Here is an 11,532-nt window from a genome sequence, read left to right as displayed (position 1 = left end):
AGGTTTAGAAATACAGAACACAGTTAAGTCCTAAAGAAACAGAAATAAAATATTTGTATTAAATGCATTTTAATTCTAAGAGTAGTCTCCTTTAAAATCTTGGCGACCTTTTAAGACTGTTGTACTGTTTACTAAATACCAATGCAGTGTCAGAGAAGAAAGATATTAGTCCAAGTATGAAGTTATCCAGACACATACAACCTTATCAGCAAATCCAGACCAGGGACCCAACTGCTAGGCCCAGGAGGCAGAACTGGCAGCTGTCTGTCTCTGAAGTCAGGACATGCTTCCAAGAGCTCACTCCCAATGTCTAAGAAAAACATTTTCTGAGACTTTAAACTCATTAGAAGAAGCGTAAAATGTCTGTGTGTTTTAACTGACATCATGTTATATACAAAAAAGTTCTTTTAATACCCCAATAAATCTTGTCTTCAACCATCTGCTTTTTTAATTCTCTGATGATCTTAGATCTTTATTCCTTCATCAAAAACAGAAAAGAAAAATACAGTCATGATGCTTTAAAATCCCTTCTCCCTCTTGTACTTAGGGACCACATATTATGTCATTTGAAAGGCAGAACTCGCTAAGAATCATGTCATGCATTTTCTATTCTGTCTTCACTCACACACATAAAATACCAAATCAGGAAAATGTAATTTATTACTTTGAAGCAGATTCTAATTTGATGTGTCAGATGGGTCTCTTTTCAAATGAGAAATGGCTTTTCTAGACTTCAGAAAGATTGGGGACAAAGCATCCACACATGGAGAACGGAGAGCTAAAAGAAAGCACAGTCTTGGGCTTGCATCTTGCTTTCCTGTCTGCTTATGTTCCCGTACGTTCTGGTCATTGCCCGCCTCCGTCCTTGGGAGGCGTGAAGACACAGCCGTTCAGAAAACTTGGACCACCTAGCGCAGGGCCACAGTGATCTTTAGAGGAAGATGAGAAGGAGACAGAGCTTCAAGCTGAGGCTGCCCCACAACCACAGCCCCAAGAGACTGTGATGGGTGCAAAAGAGGTCAGTAGAGGGTCCTCAAGGACACACACCTGCTGCTCTGTCCACACACAACCCACCCGCAGAGCTCCAGTGGGTAATGTGCCAGCAGTTTTTGTTGACTTGTTTTATATGTCATACTTCACATATCATCTGAGCCAAGTATTCTTTTTTCCCTTCCCTATTTGTGGCCTTTTAAGGTATCTTGAAATGTCAATTTATGAAACTGCTGAGAAAGCAGAAAGAACAAAAGAAATAAGCACGATAATTAATCATGCAACCAAACCAGGGAGAGAGGAATGAGAACTCCAATGCCACATTTTAAAATCATCCTGGGACTTCTTACTAGGTAAATGCTGGTTATCATCAGTTTCCTCGGATGGTGGTGTAGATGATTTTTGAAATCAGCAGACATTGGGCACAAGGAAACTTGGGATTTCATAACAATCCAGATCTCCAAAGTTTGTTTTTTTAAGCCAGTTTTGAAGTATCCTTCTGCTCACAATAAAAATTGATGAGCAATAATATGTGCACCTGACCAATGGCTCCCTAGGGCAATGGTTCTCCAAGAAGCTCTAGGGTGACTTATGAGCCTGGCACTTAAGAAAGATGTTAAATAGTGAATAGAGAAACGCTGTTACCTGGACTCCCTTGCTGCTTCTGCCCGCACTGCCACTGGCCTGGCTGCAAACTGCAGGGGAACCCAGCAAACCCCCTCAACATGAGAGAAACCTGAGCCACAGAAGGTCGACCAATGTGTACACAAGGGCTTTCTGAAAAGAATAGACTTTGGATAGGAAATATTCGAACGTTTGAACTCATGATCTTGAATCTAATGAGTATTGACAGCCACGTGTCTCAGGAGCTCATTTTTGTTCTGGATACAAACCACAGAGCTTGCTCCCTTAGAAGAGAAACGCTGTATTAAACTCATCTCGCTGCTTGCTCTGTGTTTGGAGAAAGATGATCAGCTTCCTCCTCTCCAGACTTGGCTGTGTGGGAAGCACTTTGTGTTCCAAGAACTTTGCATAAGTCAATCCATTGCATGTCTACACCACCCTAGTGGTAGGTGTTGTTACCACTCTCCTCACAGCCTACAGGAACGGCAAGGAGGACGGGGCTGCAGAAGCACATTGGCTCCTCAACAGCCTCTTAAGCAAAAGAAACAGGGGGCGAGAGCTTGGGGACAAGCCAGGCTGTTGGAGAGCAGCAAGGACGGCAAGGGTGACTGCATTAAGAAGGGTTGGTGACAGCAGGACAGGAGCAGGACAGAACCTGGTCCCACAGGAACGTTTAGACAGACTTAGTTCTAGAGTTGACTGTGAACTCAGACAGACCTAGTTCAAATTCCAGGTGTCCTCTTCACCAGTCACAGGGCTTTGAACAACACCCCAAACCTCAGTTTCCTCATATGAAAACCAGGGACTAAATTGATGAATTCCTAAGGTTGTTGTGAAGTTGAAGTAGATTGACTTATTAAGTAGATTAATTTACGTAAGGTACTTGGAATGTTCTGATTATTTTTTCTATATATCACTCTTCAATTTTCATCTTTTCGATGTTCCATTTTCTTTAGCTTCTTTAACATTGATTCCTAATTTCAGATAACATGTGCTGTTACCAGATCAATATCCCAACACCACTGTTGTTAACCTGAAAATTTCTGGCTCAGTTTTCCTTGAGTGCTTTCAGTTCAATGTCAAAGATGTCACTCTGGAGTTCCACCCTTTCCGTGTTTTCTCATGACAGAGTGGAACGGACACAACAGAGGTTTTAGACTAACTTGGTTCAAATCCTGCCTGTGACATTTTATCATCTTCGTGGGGATTGGAAGTCACCTTCTTTGGGCCTCAGCATTCATAACAAAACTAAGAAGAATAGTATCTTCTTTCAAAGGACTAAGTCGTATTGTCAAATTCTTCTTTTCCTTTTTGATTTTTGGAGGAAGAGTGTCATGTCTGAGATCAGGTCGCCCCTGGACTTGGACTTTGTAATACAGCATTTTTGTCCACTCCACCACCCCTAGCCAGCAAACTATCCACGCAGAGCCCCAGACGGAAAGACTGACACAATAGTGATCCTAATTCTCCTACCCTAATTTTAATGGGTCCCTGATTTGAAAGAAAGCAAATCCTCCAGAGTTAGAATAAAAATGAAAGGTACAGTCTCTGGAGCACAACTACAGAGGATGAAAATACGTTCCAGCAATACGATTCAGACTGGATGACCATGAGGCCCAGACGGCTGTCATGAGAGGGGATGAAATGGGTTGGCTGCCAGCAGAGGGGCCAGCGTCAAACACTGGGTGGACAGAAGATGGCAGAGAAATGGGAGGACCCGACGGCCTGGTGTGAGGCAGGAAGGCAGCAGTTCACTGCTTTAAAGCAAAGGATCTGGGATGATGCTGAACACAAAAGGCAGGGTCTCAAATGGTGATAATGACAGTGAAATGACAGGCTCACCCAGTAATGGCTTGTGATGGCACATCTTCAGGTGAATGGTGGGAAAGTTATTTACTTACTTATTTCATAGCTACCATGTTGCAATAGCTGAAAAACTATTGGAAAATAACTAAATTACCAAAGCAAAATGGATGATTAAATATAATTTCATAAATATATTTGAATTTCAAACCTCTTAGAAGTTTTGTAATAGGACCCAAGTATTGGATAATAATTTCTTATTTAGGTCGATGGTTTGAAAGTGGCTTAAACAAATTAAGCGCTTCATGAATATTCCATAAGCATGTGAAAGAAAAATGCTTGCAATAAGGGTCCTCAGTGCTCTTTCTTCAAAATAGATTAAAAAAGAATAGAAAAACATGTTCTGTGATTTTTGCATTGTTTGTGAGCACAAGGGTACAAGTGTCTGTTATCCAACCTCATATCTGTCTTCTAAGATTAAAATGTTTGAGCAACTAAAAATGGGGTTGAGGGGCAATGATCTGTCCTGTGAGAAGGTTCAGGATGGTGCTGAGTAAGATCCAAAGACCTCATTGGGCGGTGAGATGGGGAATTTGCATCCACTTCTCCTCCTCACCTCTGACTGCCTTCTCCTGTGCTGACCATGCTGCCCACCCCGGCCCTTCCCAGTTCCTGGAGCAGGGCATCTTACTTTGGTGATGGCCTTGCTCATTCTCCAGCCTATGTGAGGAAGTCGTCTGAGCTCCTCACCAGGCAGACCCCTCTGAAGTCTCAGCTTTAACATCTGCCCTGCAGAAGACCCTCGGAACCCCCTCAGAAGCAAATTCCTCCCTTTCTGTCCTCATGTGAAACCCCAGAATTACATCCCATCATTTTAGAACTAAGAGAACACTGCATACTCGCTACCAAGTCATTTCCTTTAAATTTTTGTTTTAAAATGATTGAAATAAGTCTCCGTAACATCAAATTGTACAAAATATGCATGAAATTTCACTTAGATGTGCTACCATTATTCGCTGTGTTGGTCTGTGTGTGAATGTGAGTTTCCGTATCAGAGTTGCTTTCAAAAGATGTCAATGGACTCTGTTAGATTTACTGCTTTTTTTTCTTTCCTTTATTAATTAGCCTTGTAAGGATCCTGAATTAAAAAAAAAACAATTTTAATATTAAGGGAAATATTGAAGATATTACCTTAGCTTAAAAATTTGAAAATTTTAAGGTGCGGTGATGCATGTCTATAATCCCAGAGGCTCGGGAGGTTGAGACAGGAGCATTGTGAGTTCAAAGCCAGTCTCAGCAATGGCGAGGCACTAAACAATTCAGTGAGATCCTGTCTCTAAATAAAATACAAAGTAGAGCTGGGGATGTGGCTCAGTGGTCGAGTGCCCTGAGTTGAATCCCCAGTACCAAAAAAAAAAAAAAAAAGTAAGAAATTCGATTCTTTGCTTGTCTCTGAAGTTGCCTTTCAAAAGTCTCAATTGTCCCAGAAATTGAGACACAGCATGAGAGATAAAATTCTAAGTACTTCCAAAATATTTCCATGTTTGTTGATATGACAATCAGGATGTTTTACTCCTGGATGCAAGGGGCACCTCATTCACTATTCTGTGTTGTCTTTGTTAGACAATGTTATCAATAAAATTATAAAAGATTTTTGCTTTTATACAGACATTTAACTTATTAAACAAAATATAACATTTGGTTGGGTTGATATTGCCACAAAACAAAACCAAATTTTCTGATTAATATTATCAAAAATGTAGGGAGTTGCTGTTCTAAAATGCATTTTAGAATCTAGTATATAAAGATATATTTAACTCCCTTTGGGACATTAATGAAAGTATCATTATGTGTACCATGACTGCATTAGATTGTATTTTGCAATTATCTCCCGATGATCATGCAGTCTATAAAGAATTTTGTGCTATTTGCACGGTTTAGAATATGTGTAGTTCTTTTTAAGTGAAAGTGTTAAAGTGTAACATGAAATTAGGTTGCCAGAGGAAATTTGCAGCGAAACCAGGACACAGATATTTTATTCAGTTTCTGCAGAATAACCAGAAAAACATATTATTGGAAAAGCAAAACTGTCAGAAAAAAAAATCATCTGGGTTCCTTTTTAACTTCAAAGCTTTGACTGTCTCTTTCCACATAATATTGCCACAAATGGGTCCTATAACAACTTGTGTGAGGACTAGAGAAATTAAAGTGGAAAATTAATGGCACTGGAACGGGAAGGCAAAGGGAACCTTGAGACAGCTAGACAGATGTCAGAAGTAATTATTCAGTAATTTGAACCAATTTAAACATCAGCTATATTTACCACAAACTCAGCAGAACATGATCGATCTGGGTGAACTCACATGCTCTTTACTGGAGATGATACCAACATCTATGACAAAGTATTAGCCTAAAACCAAATGAACCAACTTCAAAATCAGTAGGATTTGATGGCCAAAGCTGGGAGTTAGTTCGTGGCAATAGCTTTTAAATACCAGGAAATGTAATTTAATCTCATATAATTAGTGTAAAGTAAGAAATGCTGAAAATAGTGGAAATTGCCTTAAATACTCTTTAAAGTTTACTAAAATCTATTTTTAATTGCTTTTTAAAATGCAGTTGATTGCCAAAGTTTAGGAAATAATTGATTACATTGATTATATTGCATGTGGGGTGCACATTACTATAAATACAGATTTTTTTGGAAATACTTTAGTAATTCTCTGAAAACAGAGTTTGCAAATAAGTACTGATCAGAGGAAGAATCCAGTCACTCAAAATTGCAAGCTTCTTGAAGGCAAGAGTCATTTTTTATTCTCAGAGCTTTCCATAGTGATTGGCCCAGAGTACTAATATGAGCAAATTAAAGCAGGGGTGTGTTAACAAGACTCACAAGCTAATTTACAAGGCAAAGCTATTTTCTAATTCTATATGCCACAAACACCTCTTCAAAAGTAGTCACTAAATGCAGCAAGGCCAAGAATTGTTCTTTAATATGAATAGAAAGCTGTCTGTGAGTTATAATTGGCTTTGTTGCTTTAAATCTGCTGAGCATGTCTCGGACTCAATCTATTCTTGATCTAAAGTTGCATAAATTAAAAAAATTTCAAATGAAAATATATTTTTTCTGCATTTTAAAACTGCATTTTAAAAAATATTTTTTTGCTAGCTTATTATATTAACAGACCCAATCCATCATCTTTTTTGAAATACTATTCAAAACTCTCTTTTAAAATTAAAAAAGAAAACATATCAGATAGAGACACAGAGAGATAGATAGATAGATGATAGATAGAGATATTGTCTCCTCATATCAATGGGTCCGCCCACAGCTTTCTGCTTAGATTAGGGAAGACTTTTCAAGACAGAAAGGGTTTATTGTTAAATAGTAGTTGATTGTCAATTCAAGTTACTTGATGATTGACAGTTCTGCCAAACATCCCTCTTTTCATTTTCCATTTATCCAAAGCCCTTTCCAAATGTATCACCACCGTCCCACAAATAATTCATCTCAGCATCTGACCTTCAGGGCAGCATTACCCCCTCTTTGGGACACAGTGTCTTTCTCTTCTCTCCAACTCATAGCTGTAAAATAATTACCAGTTTGGGAAATAGGTTATACAATTTATTGTCTTAATTATACTGTTTTTCTAAAGGGATATTTTCCTACAATATTTTACTTTGTGATTTCAAGGTCAAGTGTCAACAACCCTGTTCGGGGCAACTCTCTGGACTGTGACTGACAGACAGAGCTGGGGAAGACTGTCTGAGCAAGCTGACTGCTCTGGCAAAATGGAACCTTATTTTGATCAACAGCTGTACCACATGCAATATGTTTTCAATTTGAGATGGGGAACTCAGTGACATTGCCAAGGAACTTTGTACATCGTTGGTTATTTTATTTGGGCTAGAATGGTACATAGATTATGATCCCATCGTTCTGCCAGAATACCATGGTGACCGACTTTGTTCTTTGAAACCTGATTTGGGAGTTTGGCAAACTAATTCATAAACTCATAAAGTTGTAAGTTTCCAAATGGGTCACCTGAAATCATCTGCCTTTTGGTGAAGTGTTTTTAAGAATTCTGTGGTCTTCTCATTTCTTCAGAAATGGACTCTCTCACAAATGTATCTTGGTAAGTCTACTTTGAGTCTATCACATGCTGCATGAATATTTGATGAGTCTGTCCTTCCCCCAACACATCCTTTCCTAAATGTAAATATTCTTTAGGTCATCCACATTCATTTAAATGATACGCTCCCAGAATTCTCTATGTGCATTCTAACACAACCCTGGCTCCAACAGATGCACCTTCTACAGCACAAAAAAAAAAAAAAAGACTTTCCCAAGAGTTTTCATGGTTAACTCCAAAAAATATGTCTTTACATCTTAATCTCATTTCAGCATTCTTCCTTCTGAAATTTCAACACACTTCAAAAAATGTTTGTTGATGATGCCAATTTGGAGTTTGCTATACTTATTCTAAAAAGTAAAGCACATCTTAAAAGCTATTTGGGGGGCTGGAAGGGTGGCTCAGTGGTAGAGCGCTTTGCCTAGCATGCGTAAGGCACCTTGTTCAATCTTTAGCACCACATAAAAATAAATAAATAAAGGTACTGTGTCCATCTACAACTAAAAATAAATATCAAGAAAAAAAAGCTATTTGGTCAGCCCTCAGTTGCTTTGAATTCCAGCATAGATTTGCTGTTATGTCTTAGAGACGTCTTCTCTACCATCACTCCCTCCCTCTAAAATGCATCCTTCTCATGCCCTTTGAATTTTTTTTTCCTTATAAATGATCCACTTCAAAAGTGAATGTGATTTGTAAAATGACAATTTCTACAACCTCCCATCGGTAGGTACTTTACACTTAGGATATACATATGAGTCAGTAATAAGGAAACAGGCTACGTTGCTGTCGGGCATCTTAGCAGGCTTCCTGTTACTGTCCCTCCAGCACTGTGTAGTCATAAAGGACAGCATGAATCGACCCTCATTGGCACAAACCTTCAGCTGGATTACACACGTCCCACGTTGTCTTCTGGTTGGTGGCCCTCCGTGCAGTGAATGGATGCCCACGTTCTCAGGATTTATTTCTAATTTGAAGATTCGCTTCAGCAAGAATTCTGTTTCTGGGCCTGCTCTAATAGTCACTTTCTCACCACCCACCCATATATATATTTGGGTGCCGCCTTTTCCGATGTCCACAATGGTCTGTCCGGGCTGACTCTCTGGCTGATTCCCTAAAGTGGAACAGTCTCCTCCTGTTGCTTTCCCAGGCCACAGCCGCTGCCCACAAACGTAACACAATAGGGGTGTTCACAACTCACCTGCGCCATTGAAGTCTCTGAGCAAGTGTCAGTCTCCAGAAAGTCCCCCCGACCCCCTGACCTAAGCTAGCACACACACTCTACTGTGAGCCTGCTTCAGCCTGGACCTTCTTGATATAACTAGATATTATCCTCCATGGTTACTGCTGTTTCGATGGTTGAGTGTAAGCCTCCTCCTTTAGAATTTGCATTTCATCCAGGCTGTTCTTTGCCACTTTTCTTCACAATTTTGTTCCTATAAGATAGAAGAGCACCTGGCCTGTAAAGGGCATTAATTATGTTTGTGATTAAATTTAACCCAGGATGTTGAATTTCTTTGAAGTTCAATTTATTTCTTTGTTAAAGAATTTGCACTTCAGGGTTGTTAGTGAAGAATATGTTTGTTTACAATCATTGCCATGGATGCATAGGCTATGTTAGGAGTGAATCATTGATATTCATTTGCACCAGATTTACCAGAACGGAGTTAAACTTTACTAGAACATAGTGACTTTTCCCTCACTAACAATAAGTGAAAATATTGAATTTGTATATAATGCCAGCCTGTAACACTTGAACTGATTAACCATTAAAACTATTGGTTGTATCAAACATTAGTAATGTGGCATTTCACTCAAAACATCTTTAAAGGACAAATGCCAGATTAATTACAGGGTTTAATGTTTTACTTCACTCAGGAAGGCTTGATAATGTACTAAAATATATTTCATTTCTAGGCTTATTTTTCCTAAGGGAAGGTAAATTCAGTCATTTTGAAATGTCAGCCCTTTTTAAATCAAATCTGTGACATAAAATAGAATGGGAAAGTAAAATTGCATTGCTGAATTATTAATTCAAAATCTTAAATCATCCTTGCTTTCTAGATGCACTTTACCATACTGCTAAATTCAAATAAAATAATATAAATTTACATGATAACAGTGATTTGTTCTTACATGGAATGTCTGGAAGTAATAAAGTTGCTCAGTAACGCATCTAATTTTTTCTTATAAATAAAATATTTATAAATGACACAACTGCCCAGAGTGCCAGCACTGTGTTCCCCATCAACCCCCCCAACGCTGGGAAGCCCTTGGCAAACAGCATGCCTGGGGGAGCTGCGCCCCAGGCTCTGCTCAGTTTCCATGTGTTAAAATGGTTTTAATTTATCTTACCAAGCTATCAATGAAGCCAACGTAGAAACTTCTAAACTTCAAGAAACACTCTTAAAAACCAGAACAACATTCTCTAAGGAACTTAGTGGCTGAGGTCAGTGCTGGGCAGCATCCTCTGGAAGTGGTCACCTGCTTCTGGCCCTCGCTGGCAGTATGTCCATGAGAGTATTTCAATTTGCTTGAAAGTAAGTAACATCACGTCCATGACAAAGAGGAAAGCAAGTAACACCATCTCCATGACAGTGGGTGATGACCCATCCATGTCAAAGATGCAGAGGAGGACAGAGTGACTGGATTCCACATCCAATAAAGCCCTCCAGGGGTTGGATCAGAATTCCATGGTCATGGTGTGAGGTGTGAACATACAAGCAGCCATTTATTTGGGGGGATTACCACTTATCAAAATGCCTATGAATCTCTTTCCCCAGTATAAACGCTATGTCGCTTCAGGACTCCAGTAAGTTAAACAGTATTCTCCATCTTCAGGGAGACTTTCCTTTCATAGATTTTTTATTTGTTATGAAACAAATATTGGTTCTCGCTTCAATGGGAAAGATTCCAACAAGACAAAAATACACCAGAAATTTTCCTATAGGAATGCCACTTACTCCTAAGCTGGGATTGATTGATCAAGAGAACAGGAAGAATTCCTGGAGAAAAAGAAGAGGGAGCCCTGGGCTGAGGTTCTTTCCACTCAACCCTTAGCTATAATCACATTTCTCTTTTTTTGCTTTTAGCTCTGTTCTGAAATTCTATCCTTGAAGACACTGAGATGCTTCAGAGTTTCTCAGGGAAAAACCTATTAACCTATTCTGTTTTCGAGTTAACAAAGTGATCAACGTGCTCCCATATTTGGGGAATAAACTCATAATACTAAAACTCACAGGAGTTTTACTACTGAAGTTTTACTACTAAAGCATATTGGCTCGTCAAAGGTACCAGAGGAGGGGGTGAGATTAGGGCCCCACATTCAGTGTCTAAACCACAGTCAATAAAAATAATTTAAAGTGAAATCTACATTTTATATCCTATTCTGAAATATTTTTAAAAAGTCTCAAAATTATTAAATGACAGTATTTCTGGCATATATCTCAACCTGCTGATATTGATTTAAAATATTTCACTAAACAAAATGTCTACATATTTTAAAACCCTTCATCATTATGGCATAGTCAGTATTAAGGGAGAATACCCCCAACAAATGTTAAGATTAAGGAAGATATTTAATTCTAAAAAATTCTGAGGCTGCACAGTAATTTTACGGGTCTTTCTATTTAAGGTAAAACTATTTGACACAAATTGATCTTCTTTTATACCATTGTCCTTTTTCTTTTTCTTTTTTTCCCTTGAGGTGTTCCCCTGTTGGGTGACTTCTAGAAAAGAAAGGTTTGTCTTGGCTGAGATAGTATGTAAACTTTGTTGAGATTTCGACAGCAGAGTGATCAATTCAGTAAAGAGAGGTTATGTGCAGCATAGCCTTCACAGTCATTCCTCCTCCTTACAACTGGACGTAGAAAATTTTAGCTGGATCCTTGGAGAAAATCAGACCCAGACACTTTTCCATAATTCACTTTAAATCATTGCTGCTTCTATACTATGAGTCTGGTTCAAAACTGGCTTTCAGTGACTA

This window comes from Urocitellus parryii, chromosome 10 (assembly GCF_045843805.1).
Source record: "Urocitellus parryii isolate mUroPar1 chromosome 10, mUroPar1.hap1, whole genome shotgun sequence".
NCBI classification, from domain to species: Eukaryota; Metazoa; Chordata; class Mammalia; order Rodentia; family Sciuridae; genus Urocitellus; species Urocitellus parryii.
This window is presented reverse-complemented; position numbering follows the sequence as displayed.